We start from the raw sequence: 24,542 nt of genomic DNA on the forward strand, positions 1-24,542 counted from the left end.
TCTTCCACATCACACACTGTACTACCTTTGCTGATACACGATCTGAGACAACATCTCAGCTTCCTTCTTCAGTCTGCCCATTTTCTACTTTCAAACTCCAAGCTTTTGTGACAATCAAAGGGAAACACTGTACTGGGTCATATATATATTGCCATACATGTACAATTACAATCCATGCCTAAATTGCCTGGAGCATGTATTGTTTCTAGTAAGCTCTTCCTCTCTGCTCACTGACTCCCTCAGAAGATTTCCAAGTCACAGCTCCTCTTCACAAAAACTAAAATGTCGCAGATTGATCTGTCTGGTGCAGAACTGGGACTTACACCATTTTTTCCCCCTCTGTCTGCAAGCACAAGTAAAACAAGTGTTTAATCAGAGTATATGAGAAAAGAACTGGCTGCTGTGCTCCTAGTCAGCTGATGTTGCAAAACAATAGCTAACACAAGTAGTAGGGCAACTATCCACTATTTTAGCAAAAAAAGACTTCCATGTGTTACCCAACGTCCAGATCTTTTTAGAAGGAAAAGTGAAAATTCACTTGTCTTTATCCTAAAATAGATTTTCTACTTTTCAGCTTGATGGTTTGGGGGTTTTTTTTAATAACTAAATCTGCAATTCATACATACCCCAATGCTCAAACATATATTTGCATCAAAAACATATTTTGTAGACTGAGGTGTACAGACTCAGTGAACTGAAACTTTGCCTGTGATAACATCAGCCAGTTGCAAATAGATTCTAGGTACACTGTCAGAACTGGGAACACAGGCCAAAAATCCCTGGCTCTCTTTCTGGAGACCTAGGTAGAATTTTGCTTTTAGCATGGAATACACAAAGAAAAATAATGTACCTGCCTTTTACAACAGAAAGTTATTTGGATAGATGACCAAACAGGTCATATCTTCAAATTACCACTATGAGATATGGGGTGTTTTTTTGGAGCTGTTTGTTTTGTTTTAAAATGTAAACATACACACTCTTTTACACTCATATTTTGCTCAATGAGCTTTAGAAAAAATCTGCCATATTCTGCAGCTTTGCAAACTGAGACCACATGTGAGCATTATACACACCACAATAAAAAGGCAAGCTGACTGTTCAGCTGAACATCTCTTCCTGCACATGGACACAGATGGAAGCAGCTGTTGCCACTAAATAACTCACAGAGCTAAAATACATTTGAGAAACTCTGCTCCATTCCCCAGGCAGGACCTGCTTCTATGGACTGCAGCAGAGCTGGATGGGATAGAAAGTAAATGCAAGTAGCAAGGTGGTTTGTCGTTCCCCCCTCATCTCCTGAAATGAGCTGTGAACAGATACTCATCCAGCTTCGAGAAATGAAAAGACAAATACAAACACCACTTCCTCCTGTAACTGCTAAGCTAAGCAGAAAGTGCACACTTGTATTTTACAGCACAGTACAAACAAGAATTAGCCTTTTTGCACCAAACCATTAAAACATGCAATTTGCCCATCAGGTCACCTTAAGAAGATGAAAGAAAGTAGTGTCTGCAACACTGGCTTATACTGAAAAAACAAGGAGGTGGAAGGATGAGGTAATGGAAAGAGGGAAAGCCGTTTATCACCCCACTCACTCTCCTCACGGAGAAGACTCTGAGCACTCAGGAATAGCAGGACTATGTTCGTACTCATGACCTTTCTTTGAAAAAGTGCAGTGCAAAGTCTCAAAAAGTAAAAGTCAGGGAGGAGGCAGAAATCTGACATTCCAGCACTCCCACTCCCAGCTTAAAACTTCAAGGCAGACCGATTGCTATTTCACAGTCTGCTGATTTGCTCTACTTTCCATGAACCAAGAATGCTTAAGAAACTCTAATTTAATCTCTGCTTAATGTCTCAGGTCAATCATGTTAAAATTTTGCTTCTGGAATCTTTAATGTCATCAATGGCAGTAGTGGCCCACTGAAAGTGAACATTCAGTAAGAAAAAGAAAACTAAGAATTTCCTTGCTGGAGGAAAGCGAGCCAGAAGTCTCTTTTCTTGAGGATTTTAGAGACAGGTTAGCTTCATTTGCACGTTTTTAGACAGGCATGCACCTTTAAGTAGGAGAAATCACATGTAAATCAATACAGAAATAACACAGTTCTCTCCAATACTTATCAAGTTAGCAATGGTACTGAAGCATATGTATTTATGGATTAGAAAAGGCATTCCTGCTTTCTGCAGCTCATGAAATCATTTCTCTTGCAGAAGGCAGCTGTAATACCACACACTGCAGTCTATACAACTGTAGGTGTTTACATTTCTGTGATTGTGATTGAAATATGGCAATGATTGTGCTGAGTCAATCCACAAGATAAGAACTTTTTAAGCCTCAAAACCAACAAAATATCTGATTCTCCAGAGAAAAGTATGAGTACCACAAAATGAACAACTCTACAGGGAATGCTTTCCCTATTAAGTTATTTGAGCCATAAGTTCATAACTATTCACTATTTTTTTACTGTTTGAATCATGTTTCACATTTGGAGCCCACGACATTTTTAAGTTAAGTTCCAGGTTTGGCAGAGGCCCTATCTCTACATCATCAATTCTGTACCATGTAGCCAAATTGTCTGATCTCCAAACTATGCCTCTCATAACCAAGGAACTGCAATTTCTGCACTTCTACAAAGCAGATAAATTTTCAGAAGTAGTTAATGGTGGATGCTGCTTTCTCTGTCATAGAACTACTTTGCAATTAAATGATTAAAACTATCACAGCTTACATGAACACACAGTATCTCTCTAATCTTTAGGTATTATTATACAGGTGCAGTTTGTCTTGGAAATACAGAAGGTAAACATTTCCAGCCACTGGCCCTTTAGAGATGTTGACTGGGTAATGTGAACACGGAAACAGGAAAGCACACACAAGTTTTATCTGCAAGTTTCACTTCCCATTCTGTCACCTAAAAACTTTATAAATTTTCAATTTCTATTGAGAATCCATGCCAGGATCTTCACCCAAACCAATTCTTTCATCAAATTAAAAAGGTTAATTCCAAATTTCAAGTAAATATTCCTATAGTCACCTTCAGAATTCATTACTTACCCAAACAATGAGGCAAACCAAAGGAAAAAAAAAACAACAACTCAACAATTCCATGAATCACACAGAAATTGTTTTGCTTCCACTGACGGGATCAATGTTTAAGTTAAGCACTGATGTCATTTTAGTGGCACACCCTCCCCCACTGCAGGACCTCACCCTCCACAGCCTGTGCCCAGCTTCCATCCCAACCCAAGCACATCCATTAGGTCTGTGCTACTGCAGCAGGGTACACTTATATTTGCACTATATTTTAAATAATTTAATTCTTCTACCTGCTTTTTAACAGAGTCAAATCAGATATAACAATAATTACAAGCAGAACAATGAAAATAACAAAAAGATTCAGTAAAAAGAATCCTCAATTACATAATTGCCTTTTAAATCTCATACATTCAACTTTGCTGTTTCCAGTTCTTTCAAGACAATAATGGCTCATTTGACCAGTTCTTCTTTAAAAGTCAATTACTGTACTTGTAAAATTTGCCTTTAATGCAATGGCCACCCAAGACCTCTGCACCATTTTAATTGATTGATTCCTGAAGTCCTTCTCTCAAAGTAAAGTTCTTGTCAGTACTGCAGCATCTTTCCCTAAGTCTGTGATTTTCTTCTTCTCTATCAGCATTGAGAAGACAATTCCCAATCACAGAATTTCCATCTACCCTCCATCCTAACTCTCCCTAGTAAAACAACAGTCTTGTCATTCTGACTTTCCCAGGTGGTGAGGGGAAAACAAACCCATCCATACCAAAAGACATTGAAGTTACAGAAGTTATTTCCCTTGCAAGGAAAAAGAGTGCACTGTAGTAAAAGTTATATGGAGAATAACCACACAGAGAAGTTAGCCAGAATTGGGAAACACTGTCCTCATAGTCTCAAAGGCTTAAGGAGCCCCACACATTCCTGAGCTTGCAATTTATATTCCCAACTTACATTGTTTCTCCCTCAGCTGCCTGCATCTCCTGGGTTTGCACACAGCACCTTCATTTTCTTCCCCACACCTCACGTGCTTTGAGCAAGATTCAGCTGCATGAAGCCACCAGGCATTTGGCATATGGAAATACCAAAGCAGGAGAAAGAGCAAAGCCTTATTACAGACAGATGTTGCTGCTCTTACTGCAGCTCCATGCTCAGGAGTCTCATTAGAAAGAATATTGCTCCCAGTTGCAGCCTAACAGCGGAGAGAAATACAACAGAAGCAAAGCAAGTTGTCTGCTCCTGACAAGGGAACATTCAATAAAAATCTAAATTTGGCACCTTAATGTCTTTGAAATCAATCAGCCTTTAAAATTCCCTGCCACATGATGCTAACCATGGAATACAGCAACGTTTAGTGCACTGCAAATTTTTATGGTTGTCACGGACTTTTAGCTGCTCATACTATTAATGCCAACAGAAAGACTGTGGGAAGAGAGGTAAATATCTGCTGTTTAAGATGTTAAGCTTTTCATGCCTCTGGCTCAAATAACTTCACACTCTCTGAGATAGTAAGATTCCTTATGGTAAGAGTCCACATTCCTTCTAAACTTGCCTTTTCTCCAGCTTAATACTGGTGCACTTTCTTTCTTCCTGCTCATTCTGTTCCTCCACACTTGCAAAAAGCATCATTGCTCCTATGCACATCCAGCACTCTGACAGGCCTTGTACAAATAAGGACTTGGCTTCTTTTTGCCTTCTCACAGCTATTCAGCCCTCTGCCATCTCCATCTCATCTCTCCTCAAGCTACCACAATATTTTTTAAAAGTAGGGAATAAATGAAACAGCAAAAAGGTACTGAATAGCTCTCCCCCTACTAAGGTTTCTGATGCCTTAGGCTAGATCAGACGTTTCTCTTCATGTTAGTACTAGCACCAAGTTAATATTTCCTTTCAGTATCGAGATTATGGTGCTACCAAATAGTAATAAAGCTCCACTAAATATTCTCAAGAAATTAAGTTCTAAAATTAAACTTAAAAGTAAGATTTTTAAAAAACCTCTAATGACTATTAGAATGGGGGAAGATACAAAGGAAAACTGACTGAAGTGGTTTCAAAGCAAAGTGTAATTATATATGAGCTTCTAGCATTTTATGATCACAAAATGAAGTTATCTTTCTTAAACTGAATTATGACAAATTGTTTCTTCTCAGGTATGGAACAACACAAAACTGGTACTACCAAAAATCTTCAGCTGAAGCAAGGTATCTTCAGCAAAAATTTTTACCTCTATTATCATCTTGTGGTCAGATGACTATTACATGGCCTAGCAAAACAAACTTCCATGTGAATATATTTCTAACCTGTAGCTAAAGGCACCAAAGTAAACATTCTTCTGCGTCTGTTCCATTATTTCCATTTGCAGAACATGAAGGTGTAAGTACAGAATGTTTTCAGCACCTGCACACACATGAGGAATAAACCATTCCTTTAGTTCAGTCTCAGAATTGCAGCTATTCTCTACAAGCTTTAGGAGATGGGAAAATTCATCCAGAACATTCCAACAGTGAAACCACAAAAGAAATATCCTGGAGACAGAATATGGGAGAAGAGGAAAGGCAAGCTGTCTTTCAGACCCATCCCAGAAGGGCAGCAACTTTTTATTATTTGACATTTGTAAAAACATTTAATTCAGGCATTCAAATAAAACCTTCATGATATGCAACATCTCGACACAAGAACAACTATTCCTGAAAGGTGAATATATAAAATGGAGTATAAACATACCAACTACAAAACTGGGATGAAACTCTAAGATCACTGCTTCTTGCTTATGACAGAGAGATTTGTGTAAGAACACTTGGTTTTAGTCAACTACAGATAAATCACAAATGTTATAACTATGCAAAAGAACCCATCAAAATTCAGATGTGTTCAGATGGACACTTCTGTAATTCCATCTGAGAAGTTCTGGGGTTTATTTGCTAGGAGTACTGGTTTTCCCTAGCTCAAATAACCAGCCATTTCTAATAGCCTAAATGAAGTCATCTACTCTTTTTCTAATTGCCACTTAGACCCAAACCAGTCATAAGGACACAAAAAATAAAACAGAGACACCAAAACCTAAGATTATTCTGGTAAACAGCACTTTTGGTACCCAAGCCAAGCAGCAGCCACAAGAATGCAATCTGGACACGATGAAGCTCTTGATATCCAGTCCCTGCCTCTCCGACTGACCCCTGCTCACTCAGAACATTTCAACAATTTCTGCAGGATTGCTCCCAGACATTAGTGTGACTATAGTGTGATACAGAGTAAGGAATCTCCATCTTAGAGCACTTTAACAATCTTCAGCTTCTCCCACAAATGTAAAGCTATAGATTATTTTATTTGTCCAAGACCAAGTCCACATTCTAATTTTTATCAGATTTCACTACCATCATCTATCAAGACCAACCTAAATATTTTCCCAAAAGGTACTTTTTAAATTAGATCTTGTAAGCAATATATTAAGTTCTTTCCCTTAGAAGCAGGATCTCATTTTGTGCAAGTTTAAGATACCAAAAACCCACCTAAAAATGCACGCTATTTCTTGGGCAAAGTTAATTCTTTGTTAATGTAAGTACTAAAGCTCAAAATTATGTTTCTTTCCAAATAACTGAAACATCTCTTTAACAAAGCAACAAACTGTAGTACAGCATGAACATTGTCACTGTCTCCTTTCAGCAGATAATTTCATTTCACCAGTGCAAATTTTATTGTAACTACCTTCCACTACTTCTCCCCTCTCAAAGTTTTCCTGTTTCATAACACTCTGGAAACCCAACATCTTGCTTTGAAAACCTGGCTTATGGCCAACTTGCAACTGATACTACAGTTTAAATACCTTCCTAGCAAAGTTGCACAAACTTCAAAACACTCTGGGATCAGTCATTAAAATGTTTTTGTTTCAGTTACAACACTAATGAAAACCAAATGTCTACATTTATTTTAGCCAGCTTAATGGTCTAGGGACTTCGCTTAAAAGAAAGCTCTGAATCAACACTCATTTACTTGACTGAACAGATTAGCAAAACAACATTGTACAGAGATACAGATAATATTTTTAAAAGGTTTAATAAGAGTCTTTCAGCCACAGTTTCAATTAAGGAGGCCAAATTAATCGCCTCAATTTTCTTCTTCTCTGAAGTCTTCAATTACAGCATGCTCAAAACTATGCACTTTTAGCTGCAACTTTACAAGGCTCAATTTGCAAACAGATTTAAGACCCAAAACTAATGCTGTGCTACAGGATAGGCTACTGCAAACCAAGTAAAGTACAAAATAACAGATCCTGCCTGGAGATTGAGCCTTCCCAAAGTGTCTGCTTGTGAAAGATATCACTGTGCTATGCAAGTGTATCTCCCAGTTATACACACGACACATTCAGCGGACATGGGAATATTCTGGGTGGGAATCACAGCGTGCTAAATGAAATGCTCCATACAAAGCTGTCTTTCAGCTGAGAGTCATGACATTCTGCTGCTGCTTTAATCCATACCCTCTACAATCAAGCCAGCAAATTCTATGCTGGTTTTGTACAGCCTTAGCAATTCAAAATAAATTGATGTTTCAGCAACATTTTATCCCTTAATTCATTTTTGAACACTTTGTACGTACTTCTGCACAGCAAAGAATATGGAAGGTCTGCGGAAACAAAACCAACACAAGCTGGCACAAATATCTACATTTGCAGTAACAAATCCTGTTGACCATCATTTGTATCTCAAGATATTTGGAGCATGCACCACCTGTTTCCAACTAGCTCTCACACTGTTCAACCACACAATTAATGACAGCTGCTAAAAAGTCTAAAATATCAGGGAAAACAAATAAAAGTCTAACAGCAGCTATGCAGGACTGGGGCAAGCCACGATCTTTTGCTAAATATGAGTCATTATAACACATACAATACTCCAGTAACGTGGATTTGCACTTCACAGACTCCCTTCAGCACCATTACAACTGAAGTTAAAGGGTTTCTGTGTGCAGGAATGCCGGCGCCTCTGTGCAACAACTCTTTCTAGGCCAGGAGGGTGAGCAGGCTGCCTGTACATTTCCAGAGTTTTACAGATCTAAGGAATCCCTAGAAGAGCCTTCCCAGTACACATCCCTAACACACACATCCATCCTATTTAGCCAGAAACATAGAAAACAGAGCAAAAAGCCTGCTCAAGAGGTGACACCAGGTGCACAAATGCCAACCCAGAAAGAAATTTTACATGATTGAATCTCAAATCATCAATTTTTTTATTCCCTAAAATGTGTAAAAACCGATATATAGCAAGAAAGTAAAAGCTACAGATAACTGATGGGCCAGTAAGTAGACTTTATAACATCCACTTTAAGTGCATTGCCAGTATATTTAGAAGAGCAGTTTACTTAGGAACACTGGCACTCTTGCCATGCTTTCAAAAGTATGCAGAACTCTCCTTGTGTAAGAACACCCCTTTCTTTCTTGCACAGCAAGATACTGAAAAGAGTAACTTTTTACATGCTTAATTCAGAGTTTCACAAAAAATCACATGCTTACAGTAATTCAATTGATTTCTCTATTTAAGAGGTTTCTTTCCCAGAAATTAGAATACACAATTCTCGTACTAAGTAGCTGATAATTGCTTTCCTGTTAATCCCAAAAGGAGAAAGGAATAATACAGGAAAAAAGGGATACTTAAAAATAATACACTTATGTTTCACAAAAAAACCCAATGCAACATAAAAGGCTTCCAAGGACTTAGGTCTCTGACCTGGTCACGACTTTATAGATGATGGACATCACGTCAAGAGCACCACAAGCAAAGAATCCTTTCTCAAAGTTTCAGCTAAATTATCACTAAAAGCAACAGCTAACAAGATCAAACAGTTCAGCTATTTAAAAATGAGAATGGAAAATAGCTGAGAATAATTTCTTATTCCTTTACTTTGTAAATGCACATTCCTTACTCCTTTATTTCACATTTCTTACTCCTTTATTTTGTAAATCCACGTACCTGCTCTTTACTACTTTGAGAAAGAATCAAGGCATACTGTTTACTTCTCTTATGTGGATAAGAAAAGTATGAATTCAACCACACCCTTCAAAAAACTTCAAAAATACCATTTCTCAGTATGAATTTTGTCAGACCCTGGCAGCCTTACAGAACAGTCACAGCTCCAGCCAGCAAAGAGGTCCTCTCATGGAGTTTCAAACAGATACAACAACACCTTCATTTATTAAATTGACCATACCTGCCTATCACAATTTCTCTCAGGCATGCAGCACAGAAGATTAATAAAGAGCAGTGGAGCAAACAAGAAATACCCCCTGAGATCAAGAATAACAAATTTCTGCAAGAACACAGTTGGAGATAAGTTCCTGCTATCAAGTACTGTTTGCACAAAGCAGCATAGAAGTGCAAATCACAAAACTCTCAGGAGACTCCCACATCACATCTGCATACAAGGGAAACTAAGTTTTACATCTAACCTATGGTTTGGGACAAACTTCTCAAATATGACTCTTTTAAACAGTGATACACATTCATTCCTCTCTCAAATGAAAATAATTACACCAAAAGCAGATTACAGAGAAACAGTAATACTGAAGAATTAAGTCTTGTAAATTCAGAGTATTAAGACTAATTTTTATGGCTCATACAACAAGCTTCAGTTCTTTCATGAGACAAGGGATTTTTTATGTGAAAACACCTTGAAGAAAAACAGATAAATAGTAAGTATTTTCCAGTAAAACAGAACTTGACACTTGCCATATATTGAGCATTCTCACTTCAAAGCCTCATCTAATTGGCTATTTAGTTCAAAACAACCATATCAGAAGACCTGTTCCAGAAGAGAAATACGGAAGCAAGGAGAGCTTAAGAACAAGGCAGCTGCTCACCTTCCTTCATATTGACACACTCATAGGAACAGTCACTCCTTTTGGAATAAGAGAACAAAATTCTGAGTATCTTTTCTTTTATCCTGACATCCGGCATTGGGGGCATTTTCTCACTATATAGTAAGGGTTAAACTGAAAGCATTTAATAGAGATTACTCTGTGAATATTTAGGATCTTCATGGCTGGTAGTGTCAGCTCTGGAAGCTGGCTGTTGGGTCAGGCCAAGAGGATTGATGGACAATGAGGTAATTGAACAGATGTACACAGCACTTTGGGTTTTCTTCCCTGTCACTAGGGCCAAGTGCCTTTCTGTGTACAGCACAATTTCCAGGTATGGGAAATCAACATATGGGATGATTGGAAAACAAAAAAACCAAACCCCAACACACTAAACAAAAACATGATGGCTTTTTACTTAGAAATCTACTTGGAAATTTGGCCTGAACTGCCAGAAAAGTGTTCTAGCCCAAGAGCATTTGGTCACTGATGATTATCACCAAAAGGGACAGATTGGTATTGTTAAGACAACATCTAACAAAGTGAAATAAGCATGGACTGGAAGAGGCATTCATCCCAAGCACTGTCATGTTTTAACATCCTGCTGAGTTTGTACATTTGTGGGATATGGGCTATATTAGAGCAGCACATGGAGCCAATACCACATCAGGTCTCACAACCTGAAGCTAGAAATCCACTTCTTGGCAACTCCAGTAAAGATTCTCACAACTTCATTTAGTCCTGGACATGTCTTCAAATCCATGCCCACTTTCTTCCCAAAGAAGCTGAACCTGTGTCAAAGAAAACTAGACTACAGCTTGCCTCACTGCCCTGCAAGAATTCCCTCCCTAGCACACACTGCTGAGGGGATGTTTGGCTACAAGGAAGGACCCAATTAAACTGTATCTCCAAAGAGGTGCAGGAAGTACAGACTCCACTGTTTCTCATTCTGAATGGAAAATGCAGATGTTTAATGGGGGTAGTATTAAGCTTGCATGAACCACTCAATATTTTGCACTACATCTATTTAAGCAATTAAAGAGCTCTCCTATTACACACAAATAGTTTCAAACACAGCTATCTCTGTACCTATCACTTCACAAAGGCACCTCTGGCTATTGCTATGGATACTAAACCCAGAGAACATCTTGTCACCTTCACCTGGAAACGCAGATCTACTGCACTAAAATTAGCACACTGAGGGTATTTCATTTACACTTTTTAAAATACACAAGACACTTCTTTTTAGAGACATTTCAGAGGTTTGGAACACACAAGGTTTTCTCAAAATACTTTTAATAAACTTTAAATGTGAGGTAACTTTAAAAGGTAGATGGTACAGCTCATATGGGAACTGACTGGCACAGACTGACCATGCCCAAGCTTCTCCCCCGCTCAAGAAACTGCCTTTGATTATGAAGTGGGAGGGGACAGAGTCATTGTGGCTGTAGAGTTTCACAATTAAGTTAATCACAAAATGTACACAAAGGTCAATTTTACCAGGAAAACTGCTGCTAATTCTTTTACTCCACTAAGAGTGGTCATGCATTTTTAACAGCTGCTTCTTTAACAGGTGTTTCTCTCATCTTTCACTTTCCACAACAGGACATTTACCTTTTCATTCTTTTCCACTATGTTGCCTCTTGACTTTTTGCTACTCTTTTGGCTATTTGGTCCAAACTGAACCAAGTGGCCTGCAGCAGTTGTCTGTCTCATCCTTAAGGAGTGCACAGTGAGACATGAGCAGCACTTAATGACACCTTCACTGTGACAAACACAGAGTTCATTTTCCTCAGCTTTCAAATGTGCCTGCCCACACCTCTTCCAGTGTGACCTGGGAAAGGAACAAGTTAATGTTTGACTTCTGGTTTAATCATAGACTTTTTCTTGTGGTTACTTGATAGCAGAATCTGGTGCTGTGCAGGTCATTTGCATGGGCTCCAAAGTCATCAGTCTGTATTTCTGAATCAAGATTTCAGAGGTTACATAAACACATTTATCTTTGTGGTCTTTATTTTGGAAGGGGAGAAAAGTAAGTGGGCAGCTAGGAAGGAGCAAAGCAGATGACTTGGAAGGCAGAGAACACACCAGAAACATACTTCAACTGTTGTATTATGTAATATAAAAATGCTCTCTCATGGGCACTTCATCTATGCATGCAGGAATTATAAGGCTTGATTTCCTTGTTATGCCAGTTCTTAGCTAGAAAAAATTCACCATCCCCTTTTCCCAATCACAGCAAGTCTAGGACCTCTTTGCTTCACGCAGGTGCATGAGATGCAGCACGTTTTCCAGCAGCAATTCCGTAGTTCTGGGTGGGTGCATTGCCCCCCATTTAAATGATGATTGACAGGACTCCAACACACAACACGGGGCACACAAAATCAGCAGGGTCATTTTACTGCAGAGGGAATAAAGCAACCTGAACAACTGACAAGCTAGTGCAAAGATATATACGTGAACATCTCTGCATTAACTCTTTTCAAAGTGAACTTAATCCATTCTCAAAGCAGACAGTAGAATTTACATTCACTGGCCAGTTAACTCCAGTGAGAACAGCATCACTTGAAAGCAGAACATTCATTTGAAAATAGCTACTGTAAACCTTGTCTACCTCATTCCTCTGTAAACAAACATTAAGAACCTGACATATCCATGGCAACTTGTGCTGTGGAAACGAAAATTCAACATAACCTTTTAAAAACTATGCCAGTTCTTTTACAAAGAATTTACTGAAAGAACTATAAACCCTGTAGGGTCATACTGTAATAATAAATTTAAATGTCTGTGCAGGCCTAACTTAAAACAAGCACCTGCAGGAAGAAGCCTGCAGGGATTTCAACCTGATGCTACCAGCTTTGGAAAAGGTATTTCATTGCCCTGAAGACCCCACACGCCCTCTCAGTCTTCAACACTGCTGGTCTGTTGAACCAGAACAACATCTCACAGCATTGCCCTCAGCCTCCAAAGGAACTTAAATTAAAAAATAAGTCCTTTGGCTGTTTTGCTGTATCAATGCTCCAAGACAAACCAGCTTATACCAATGCAGCCTCCTTGCTTAGAAAATAACAGGGATTCCAATAAAATTTAAATTCTGCACTCTTTCTGTACCTTTATAAATCATGAATGAAGTAAAACAACTATACCATATATCTGAAGCCTTTGAGAAAGGAGCTGCCTTCAATAACAGCGTGGAACCAAAAAAAGCAAAGGAAGAAAAAAAGTTTGCATTTTCCATAAATAAAGACTAAGGAAAATACCACAGGGTTAGATATTTTTAACCTATCAAAATTTTAAATTATTGTTCTTTAACCTGAGGATACTGTAGCAGAAGAATTCAAACACAACCTAGGAATTCATGAATGAAAACCTCGAGCTTACATACTAACTTTTAATGCGAAAAGACGTCTGAGAGTTTTAATTCTGTAGCGACAGACAAAAAAATTAATCCTTACAGCATTACATTCTGTGTGTGGAAAACAGGGCCAGGAATTAAACATGCCCTTCAGCAAATCATAATTCAACAACATGTCTAAGATTAAGATGCTGACAGTTCTGTCTCCCAGGCCCAAGTTCCTGCTACCAGAGTACACCGCCTCTTATTCATGCAATTTAATTGCCAGGTTTAGAAAAAAAAGGCATGCAAGATAAAGGCTGCTATCTGCTAATGAGGGAATGGTTTATTTTATATCTTAATTCTGACTCTGAGGAATGTGTGAAGCAGTCTGAAATCTCAGAATCTGGTATCAAACTTACCATGGGGTTTGAAGAGTCTAATTTCTCCCTCATCCCCAAAGCAATTTTACATATAGCTGGGGAAGAAAGATGATTCTGGAAGTTTGTAGCCATCAGTATACACTTAGTGTATCAACTGGAAGATATTTACAGACATGAGATGGAAGTGAGCCAGAAGATTTATAAAAGTATTTCCCCCTCTCCCCCAGTGCAATATTACTTTCTTTGAAGAGCAGGGAGTGGAAATGAGGGAGTACAGATGTGCAATTTTGATAGCAAGACCCATTATCACAAAATGAGAAGGTTATTAACATGGGCCCAGTGCTATTAACCACTTTGATACCTTTTTAATTTGAATGTCCCTGCTTTCTAGAAACCCTTCTAGGATTTTCTAATACTCTAATGGTTAGAAAGGAGCTCAATAAATCAACTAATCCTGCCTCTCAGGACTGGGGGAGAAAAAGACGGTCTAGACAGAGTTAATCTGTGCCTTATGAGGCACTCTGCTTGGGAAGACTGTGATATTGCCATTTTTAATCTGTTTCAGTGGGTCACAGTTCTTTTCTAGTGTTCATTTACACTCTCTCTCTCTGTTGCAGTTTAAGCACTTTACCAGTGGTTCTGTTGTCAGAGTGACTCGGCTGAAAAACGCTCTCCATGTTTATATCTCACCTGAGGAAGACTCTTCCTTCCCTCTGTAATCTTCCATTCTGTAAGGGAAACACTTCTCAATCTTTCTGTGAATAAAACAATTACATTTTCAATACTTCATTCTTTACTTTCCTCTATATTGTCTTGTAATCTAGCTTTTCCTGGGGTGAAATGCTTAAGCCTAGCATGAAAGACTATCATGTGATAGGTAGAAACTCATCCTGCTTACATATCACAGTAAATCCAAGTTGTTTGCAGCAGCTGCGTTAACAGAATCATATCTGGCTTTTCAGTTGCAACATCCCCAGAACTCTTTGCAGAAAACTTATTCTACTCCTCCACAGTCTTCTTGTACAGAGATGATAAATGGAGGATCTCGAATCTTGCCCTCATCCAGAAGGCATGGTTTTCTCCCTCCCAGACTGCTTCTTCTCTCTCCTCAAGTCACTCTGAACCCTATCCACATTGTCCAACACACTCACAGCAATTCCAAGCTTGATACCATCTGCTGCTAATACTGCACAGCCTTAATGTTTCACCTAAGTCAAAATTAGTGACAGAACCCTGCAGAGACCATTCAGTCTCCACATCCTCTGGTCTGACAGTGATCCATGAAACTATTTAAGGCTTTTCACCAACTTTATGGTATTTAGTGAAACATCCTTGCTTATAACACAGAAAAAGCCATTAGAATAACTAGCTAAACTAAGAACATATTTGTTCCTCCCAAAAAAGACTGGATACCATGCCATAAAAGGAGATTTGACTGGTTGTGAATTTGGGTTTGAGAAAATTCAAATTTATGTTTATTTAACACTTTTTGTACTTACTATTTGTAAAACTCATCCAATGGTTCACATTTGTTGCAATGTTTTTGCAAGTGGACTCCAGATCTCTCGTGCTTCTTTTCCACCTGACCCACTTAGATACAGGTGCTGGGCTTGGCTTCTCTCCCTATTTAAAGAACTTTAGCTGTCTACATGGAAACTGATAATGGTTCTGTGACCAGGAAGCAGGTGAACCAAATTATCCTTCAGTTTCACCTGCTTTCCAAATTAGCCCTTTTGTAAGTGTCCTTCATCTTCCTTATATAAGAAAAATTCCTATGCTTCTGTTTCTGGTGTCAGGTATAACTACAGCTTATCCTGCAATAAAGATATGTCTGAAACCAGTGTGCTAAACATACAGTTTAGAATTTTTAAATGTATTCCAGGGAAGAAAGTTCATTCAAACCTTTTCCAAAAATGTTGCAACCAATTGATTTTTTTAGAGTATTTTCACCATTCGAGTCTTTTATTAGTTGTCTGCACCCCAATTTGTAAACACCCAGCAGCATTTCACATTCAAGTTAACAGTCCAGTTTGGTAAACTGGGGTAACAAAGTCTTATGTTGCAGATGTAAATGGCCTCACTGACCACCAAACACCTCCTTGGTGCTAAATGAGGACTCTTGCCTCCTGTCCTGGTTGAGCTGTACCAACCATGCTGGTGCACATCCCACCACACCTTGAGCTCATTCTGTGCCAGGACCTTACAAAGACTAAGTATGAGCACAGCTGCTGCACACAGAAGCCACATCTACACCTAAAACTACTTGATATTGTTACTTATAGACAGCCTTTCAGGAAGCTGTCTGTACATGTCTAAATTCACTGGAAGGAGGTAACTGTGAGAAAAGAAGAATTTAAGTAGTGGAACAAAGCACCTGCCCTTCTCCATGGAATAACCACGAGTGCTTGTTTTGGCCCATGGCTTATTACACTACACAGCACACCATGGAAGGCTACCCAGAAGCAGCTCACAGAAGAGATAACTACATCCAACTAAGAACTACCAAAATATTTATTCAAACTTTTCACTTGTTGCATTTCTGTTTTCTACTCCTGCTCCATTCTGCTCAAAGCTGCAACACAATGGGGAAAATTCATAACACAAACATGAATACAAATTTCCAGAAAAGACAAACAAGATACCACAGAACATCCTCTTAACAGGGCTGACAGAAGAGCTGGTATTAAGCCTTGAAAAGTAAAGCAGTAGAACTGTTTTGAGCTATCATTCAGACCCATTATTATCAGCTGTCTAAATTTTACCTTAATACCTTTGACACTAAGGCACTGACCACCAGAGCCTTCCCTGAACCAGAGAGAGCAATGATGAGAGGTACCATAGATAAGAGAGAGGTCTCAAAACTAATTAATATTAATTAATTAATAATCCCATTTTTATGGCTTCAGTTGTGGGTTTTATAGATTTAGCAGCCTTCAATTTGTAGGTTCTACAGACTTAGCACCCTAAGTTCTAAAATCAGCAAGGAACTCTAAACAGCATATTCAAATTGCCTTTGGGGGTTAGAGGATAAGATGCCAATTTAAGAAAAAACAAAATCATGTTTGACACAAGCAAACAGATGCAGTTTCTCCTGCCTAGGTATTAAAAAAAAAATAGAAAATCATGTATTTTTGGAAGTCAGTAACTTTACTGTGTATACAATCAGTAAAGCCATAAAAAAAGAGAAGTTAAAGAGCTTCACAAAGTAACAAAAGCTAAGAGAGGGACAAGCCTTCCCCAATCCTTTCAATATTGCACATCTGTGATCAAAATCTATTTTAAAAAAAATAATTAAAACCCCTTTTGATTTCCTCAGAAAGCAGTTTGGTTTGTAGAACTCAACCATATACAGGGCAATAACAAACAACCACGTGACCCTCTTACGGAAAGGCCATAAAAAAAATAAGAAATCTGTCGAGTTTGTGTTGGCCAGGCAAATCAATATACTTAGTCATAACTCAACTGCACTACTTACAAAGCAAGTAATTGTTTTCCCACTAATGCCATCTCTACCATTTTTTAACAGAGAACAAGTTGCCAAAGTACTCAGTTTGCAGCAGATCAAACTGGCTTTGCTTGACAGCAAAAAATAGCAGAGAATAGCAGTTTACTGATGCAACAGTTAAGCAGTAACACAAAAAACCCCCAGTTACAGTTCACAGTCAATCACAACTACTTTCTTCAGCTGTCTTGGTGTGTGAACATTATTACACAATGACATTTCCAAAACCCTTAAAGCAAATCTTGCTTTTTCAGTTCGTAAAGTTTCACTGTCACAGAAAACACATGATGACTAATTCAGGCCCAAAAAGTATCTGTGACCATTCAGGATCTTAGACTTCACTGTCACAGAATGAGTTCTAAACTATATTAACGATCTGACTTTAAGTTTTAATAACGGATTTTGGTTTTAATTCCATTATGTTTTTATAAAGCTATCAGCATGACATACATTTCACATGACTTAGCTTCAAAGGGTTAAGATTAAGTTACTGAATTCTTGCAATACCTGCTGTAGTTTTTTATAGTATTAAAGAAGCTATCAACAATAAGTGAGAACATATGTTTAAGACTAGGGTAAAGTTTATTCCAGAAGGCAAAAATTCCCTTCAGCTTTATATAATTATTTAGAACAGCATACATATGAAAGAAAATATTTTAACTTACTTGCATATTCAAAGTATGTGGCATAGCACTCTGTAATTTTCCAAGCCCAAAACATCATAACCACAGCAATCTTTAATTAATTACCTAGTTTTCAAAATCCCCCTCTTCCTTCCTCCCACCCAAAGATATCTCCACATCACCCAGTTTTGATGCAACTTCAAGAACTGCAGCCCAAGAGGGGTGTTTCAATATTAAATACTTTTACCATTAGAAATGGATCCTATCAGCTGTATTGCTGAGCACAGCAACTACTTTCAGTAAACACAACAGGGAGAAAATTCCTAAGGAAGTCTTTTAAGTTCACATCGAGTCTAAAAGCATTTTCAGTCTAAACCTGTAAGTGTCAAGCACCCTCTAGGTCTTACAACAACTAATAGGAAAGTGCAAAACTCGGAAGACCACAAATGAGGCTTTGTGAAGAAAACAACAAACAAACTCCAAAACCCCCAGCTTTAATTCCAACACTACCCCGAAGCACAAGCGTAATCTGAGCTGTGTCATTTCACTCACATTCCAGGTAGAATGGATTTTGTGTTTACAAAATGTGTCCTCTCAAATCTCACTACTGATGCTCCATCCTGTCTAAAAATACTTAATCACAGACAAACACTTCACGAAAGGCAGCTCATTGGCAAATGCATCTTCTCTAAGTTAAAACACAGAAAAATTATGTTACACATACAGTTAAATTTGGTATTGGAAAAGAAACCTTAAAGAGATATGCATTGAAAGAAACAATTTCTTAAGTGAGTCACTTTATGTCTGAATTATTTGTCAAGCATATTGATTGACCAGACATGCACAAGTCACAGGAAGATGATGCTGTACTTACACTTTGAAACCTGAAACAATTCTCGAGACTCTCTCCAAACACTCAGTAAACAGCAAACAGGATACTTTTGAAAAGCAAGGCACAAGCCCAGTATTAGCTGTGGCAATAAACCTTAGTGCCTTTGAGATTGACTCCCTGGTTCAGCTCCAGCAGGCATGTCTTATCACATGCAAGGATGGCAATGCCATAGAGAAATACCAGGAAGTCTAAAACAAGGCTGTTTACAGCCCCTGACCAACCTTAGTTACATAAAGAGGAAAGATAAGAATTAAAGCTCTAGGAGGGGGAGATATTCCAGGAATAACAATAGTTTAATTTCTAAATACTATGGCTCTGCACAAGAAAGAAGTATTGCTGAGCACGCAGGCTTCACCCAGGAGTATAAGTGTTTTCAGATGACAAGGCAAACATTTTCCCTTATTAAAGTCTATCTCCCTCCCATTTTATCTGCATGTGAAGTTCATTAACAAGGAGAGACTACACAAGACTAAGCCACAGTTTCCATCTGCTAATAGTTATGGCTTAATTCAGTCATTTTTATTAATTTGTGTTACATAGCACAAGAGTTATGTTGTACTATAGACAGCACAAGAATGTTTTTATCATGCTGTGTTTGTCTGTTTCTACAAAAACAACAATGCTATACATAAAGATACACAGCAAGACCTTTCTTCAGAGACTTGAATGCAGAAAGCTGATGTTATTTCCAGTCATACGTTGGCTGTACCAACCCACCAGAAAGCAAGGTTTTCATGGCTCCCATAGAGGATAAAGATGGGGGGAGGAATCAGAACAGGGAAGGCAGAAAGAATGGTTCTTTCACAGCTTCTGTAAGCTGTGCCCACTGTGACCAACACTCTGGGCTCTGCACCACTGAGGACATCCAGACTCCTGAGGTTACCATACAGCTTCTCTCATTTTGGGCTGCACATCTTAAGCTGTCTCCATACCACAAGACCTCAGGTAACCCACCTCAGCACTCAGGTTTTCCTCTCACAGGAATGGGCTCCACATGCCCCTACTCTCATTTCCTTCCACACACTCCAAGAACATGCACCTTACAAACACTAGTTCTTTCTCTGGTGCCTTTCAGATGTATTTTTACTTAATTTTAAATGTCACTTTCCTGCCTCTATACCACACAGTTTCCTTCTCTGTTTCTCCTCAATGCCACCTTTACTAACCAGAAAACTTTATGCTTGCAAGGTCTACACTACCCTACACCACCAGCAACCTTTAGTCTTCTGTGATCTCTGGCTTTGCCCCATTCCATTTCCCAACACCCCTTTCGTTGCTTTTCTTTGCTCCACTCACCTGACCTGAATGCTTGCACTTCCAGATCATCATCTGACACTGGTCCTTCTTCCCACAACTCTCGCAGATAAATTTATTTCTGTTAATGTTGCATGCTGGAGAATCTCCCACAGAGAAATTTAAGCTGCTATTTATAAGCACAGAGTAAAGGCCAGCTTAAAAAAATCCAGTGTTTTTCACCTTTCTAAGGCTGCTTCAGATACAGCTCAGAGCTTCCCAGCCAAAGGCTCCTCTCTGCTATCCTAGCCTTCACTGGCTCAGCTGGACTGTGCTCCTTGAAGCCCAGAATGTTTCTCAGAAGCTCTTGATTTCAAATCTTAGAACATTACGGTTGGAAAAGACCTCTAAGATCATCAAGTCCAACCATTAACCAAACACTGCCAAGTCTACCACTAAACCACATCTGTAAGCACCACATCTATGCGTTTTTTGACATTACTAGGGATGGTGACTCCATCACTTCCATGGGCAGCCTGTTCCAATGCTTGACCACTCTTTTAAGACATTTTTTCCTAATATCCTACCTAGACCTCCTCTGGAGCAACCTGAGGCTGTTTCTTCTTGTCCTATCACTTGGTAGCTGGGAGAAAAGACCAACTGCCACCTGTCTACAACGTCCTCCCCATGCGGTCATAGAAGCAGTAACGTCCCCCTGAGCCTCCTTTTCTCCAGACTAAACAACCCCAGTTCCCTCAGCCACTTCTTATGTCACAGATAAAATTCACACTTTTTTGACTGCTGCAGGCCTCAAAAAATCAGAATTCAGATGGAAATTTCCTGTGGTTGCTCTATTAATGTCATGACACATTTAACAACAGCATTAATGTATCACACCTCAAGAAGAAAACCCCTTAAAAGGGTATGATACTGAAAGAGGGGTCTCCTTTTTACAGTAAAGCTAAAAAGTATTTTGTTTACAACAAAACACTGATCCGTTGATCATTATTTGCACTAAAAACATCAGTGTCAAACAAGCAGCAGTTACAAATTTTTACTGCTTTAGCATTAGTCTCCCTGAACACGTGATTTAGAGGCTACAATCTACGCTTACACCAAAATTAAAGCAACCTGCTTTTATTTCTTTTAATATAAGAACATTTTCACACCTTCCCCTAGTATGTAATTTTTGCTGCACTTCACACCAAAGCCCAGCTGACTTTGTAAAAACCACCTACAGGAAATCACACTAAACTCAGAAATACCATATGGCTGCTGAACGAGAAAATAGCCATGGTTACCAAACCAAATTAATGCCATTGATCACTTTAAAGAGAGATAGATGTAGGGTTGCTAATTACCTGAGGTGCTTATTATGTATTTCAAAGTTTGAAAGTAATTCTATCCCTCTATCAAAGCCAGTATATCAATCATCTCTGTTAAAGGCTTAGAGAGTAAGTCAAGCTTACTGCCCAAATAAATCTATGGTCAACATATGAGAAACATTACTATGAAAGCCATTCAAAAAGCCTCCTCATGGGAAAGGGTAACATTATGAGAACTAAGTGCTTTCACATGTTGTTTTTACCTTTGTTCTTTCAAAGTCTTACTTTTCACTTCTTCTACAGCAAGACTTTTTTGGAGGCTACTAATCTGAATTCCATCTCTTTCTTCTCAAGGCCCCTTGGGACTGCTTCTTCCCCATCACTGTCCTTTGTTCCTGCTACAGTAATTCTCTGAGCAGTCAAAAATAGCTTCACGTGGCATTCTCCAACAGAGCCAGGAATCTGCGATGGTAGCAGATTAGGAAAGAAGGAGTGAGAAGAAAAAATCGTGAAGAGAAAAACGCCCACATTCTCAGCAATGTTGTGACTGCTGTGGCTTTATTTATCACTTCACATAACCTACAAGCAACCTTAACTTTGCTACAATGAGTTCAAAAGCAGGCTAAAAAAGTGGAAAACGCAATCACTGTGTTTTATTCCCTACATATATACTGTGTCCCTCAAAAGGGGAAATAATGGCTCCTGAGTCATGCCACAAAGTTTCAAATCCTAAGGCATACAAATCCTAATTCCATACTTCCAACCACTCGAGTATCAGGTCCTGACTTCAACACCCATCTGCTTTTCACCAACATACACGTTTAAGCTTCTAATCTCAAAATAACTGTGTCCTCAAACTAGGCTATGGTATTACTACAGGATATTACTCCCCTCACTCTAAAGAGGAAACCAAATCTTTCTGCGCAATCTGATTTTTCTTTCTATTTAATGACCACCACAATGTCCTACACTACAACCATGGTACAGTTCAACCATTCTATTCTGAAACAGAACATGAGTGTCAAAGGCTGTTTTTTTACTTAAAGTTTAACATTTAATTACTCAAGCAAAAAAGCCCCCATCTGGATGTTTGTTTGCCTCTTTAATTTGTATTTCAATTTACATGGACATTCAGCAATCAGCACAGCAGCCCCCCAGTACCAGCTGCAGTTTCTGGGAGCTACGAAAAAACTAAGAAGCACAAGTCATTTATTTTACATTTCAGAGAAAATCATAAGTACACGTAAAATAAATACAATTTGTAAATGCTGTATACATTATAGTATAGTGTGAAGATTTGATTACAAGCGTAAATACCTGCCACAAGAGACTACAAATCACAGAATCTCCTGAGTTGGGACAGAACCACAAGGATCATTCAGTCCAACTCCTGCACAGGACAGCCCCAAGAATCACATCACGTGCCTGAGGAGCATTGTCCAAACACTTCTTGAACTCTGGCAGCCTTAGTGCCATGCCAACGTTTGAAGTATTTATATTTTTCTAATACACCCCTCCCTGGCCCCACCTCGGCTGTTTGACACCAGATCTCTTCCACACCCATCCCTGCAGGCTGCTTGCTTCAGGCTCTTATTCCTCTCTCCAGTTAAGAAAACCCTTATTCCTTCCAGTCTCAATTCATACCATCTGCTTCCTGGCACCTATTTTTGCCTGTAGTTCCGTCAGTCAACACTCTTAAAGCTGAGCACTTTTATAAACCCACTGACAATCCAGATGCCTTGTCCTAAGTGTTTGTTACTATTTCACAGGTTTGACCAAGCCAGATATTCTATAAAAAGCTACTTGCAATTCTGATCAGAGAGTTTTTATTCATTTAAATCACACACATGCTACAGACACACTTTGAGTAACTACAGCTCTTCATCTCTCTCCTGAAGAGCTGATTCTCATTTACATCCATACAACGTGAACCATCAACCATTCTGCTAAAATGTATTTTTCCATCTTCTCCAGAGGCTGAGAAAAAGAGATGGAGTATCCTATTGCCTTACTCACAGAAAAGTTTTCCATTAATTCTAATAGCCTATCAACCTCTACTAGGATGAGGATGTGAAGGATCCAGCAGGTGAGCTGTCCCTGATGCAGGAACTAACCCATTCCCAAAGTGGGGTACAGCAAGAGCTCCTGCACTGGCTGCAGGTGCCAACTCCACAAATAACGTGGGAACTGGTTGCTCACACTGAATCCAGAAACTGAAGAGGCTTCCACATCCCTCTGGGCAGACCTCTGCCTTAATGGTCTCTCCAACACACCTCCAGCATTTTCCACCGCCACTGGAAGCAATGCTTAAACAACCTTATCAGAACATTGGTTGTGCAGACAGATGTCGGGAATTACCGTATCCTTATTTCCCAAGACAAAAGGGTGCCATATGAGCTCCCTTTCGAAACCACTGCCGGCAGACCTGCTCTCAAGGAGTCTTTGCTCCTAACAAATAAAATAGGCAACTACCAGCAGCGTATGTCTGAACAAAGGGCAGGAGCACACGAAAGGCTGCTCACATCTCAGTCCGTAACGAACGAAAAAAGTTAGGTGCTTGAATACCTTTAAATAAAGGGGGAAAAAAAAAAAAAAAAAGGCCCCAGGTCCCATTAAAATAAACACAAAAGATTCAGAAGTGAAGGTGAAGAATTAATTCATTTTCACAAGATATTTTAAGGTACGGCTCAGCCGACACAAGGGCACCTCCGCCCCCAGCAGGGCTCTCCCTACGGAGGGGCCGCCGCTGTCCCGCGGGCGCGGCTCCCCGGGGCGCTGCCCCCGGACCGGGGGTTCCTCCCCCGCTACACGAGCGCGGGGCGGCCGCCGCCGCCTCCTCCCCGGCGCCGCCGGCCCGACCTGGTACCTCGGCGGCGCGGAGAGACCGCCCCACGGGGCCCGCCCGCCCCGGCAGGCTCTTCTCACCTCGCGACCTGGCGGCTGCCGGCGGCGCGGCCCCGGAGGCGGCGGCTGCCCGTCGTCGCGGGCCGGGCGGCGGCAGGAAGCGAGCGGCGGCCGCGGCGTCCCCACCGTGGCGCAGTTACCATGGGACGGACGCCCTCTCCCGCTCCCTCCGGAAGTCACCGCCGGCGGGGCGGGGGAAGGCGGGGCGGGCCAGCGCCGCCATCTTGAGCGCGGCTCCCGGCCCGGCTCCCGCCAGCCGCCATCTTGAGCGTGGCACGGGGGCTCGCCTGAGGGCCCGCCCCGCCTCCTGCCCCCCTCCCGGCTCCTGGGGTAGTGGCTGCGAAGAACGGAGCGTGTCCAAAACTCCCCAAAGAACCACAGTCTAATAGACAGACTTTTAAAAATATATCAAAACTGTGGGAACGTCGTGTCTGGGGTTGAAAGGATTCCCCTCTAGTCTAAGGAAAT

The 24,542-nt window shown here is 39.9% G+C and overlaps 1 protein-coding gene across 6 annotated transcripts in view; it reads right to left on the reverse strand.

The window, feature by feature from the left end:
* The window catches only part of DISP1 (dispatched RND transporter family member 1), an 87,474-nt gene extending 63,277 nt beyond the window's left edge, over window positions 1-24,197 (reverse strand). Inside the window, exons 1-2 of one of the 6 annotated variants that reach the window (XM_069009470.1) lie at window positions 24,096-24,191; window positions 14,286-14,323 (exon numbers count right to left, since the gene is read on the reverse strand). The gene's annotated coding sequence lies outside the window, so the exon portion shown is untranslated. Of the gene's footprint in view, window positions 1-14,285; window positions 14,351-15,094; window positions 15,200-18,594; window positions 18,612-24,095 lie in introns of those variants that run through there. The other 5 variants (XM_069009464.1, XM_069009463.1, XM_069009465.1 and 2 more) reach the window with 5 other exon arrangements.
* Window positions 24,198-24,542: the final 345 nt, after the last annotated feature.

The sequence above is a fragment of the Aphelocoma coerulescens genome, chromosome 3 (assembly GCF_041296385.1).
Source record: "Aphelocoma coerulescens isolate FSJ_1873_10779 chromosome 3, UR_Acoe_1.0, whole genome shotgun sequence".
Lineage (NCBI taxonomy): Eukaryota > Metazoa > Chordata > Aves > Passeriformes > Corvidae > Aphelocoma > Aphelocoma coerulescens.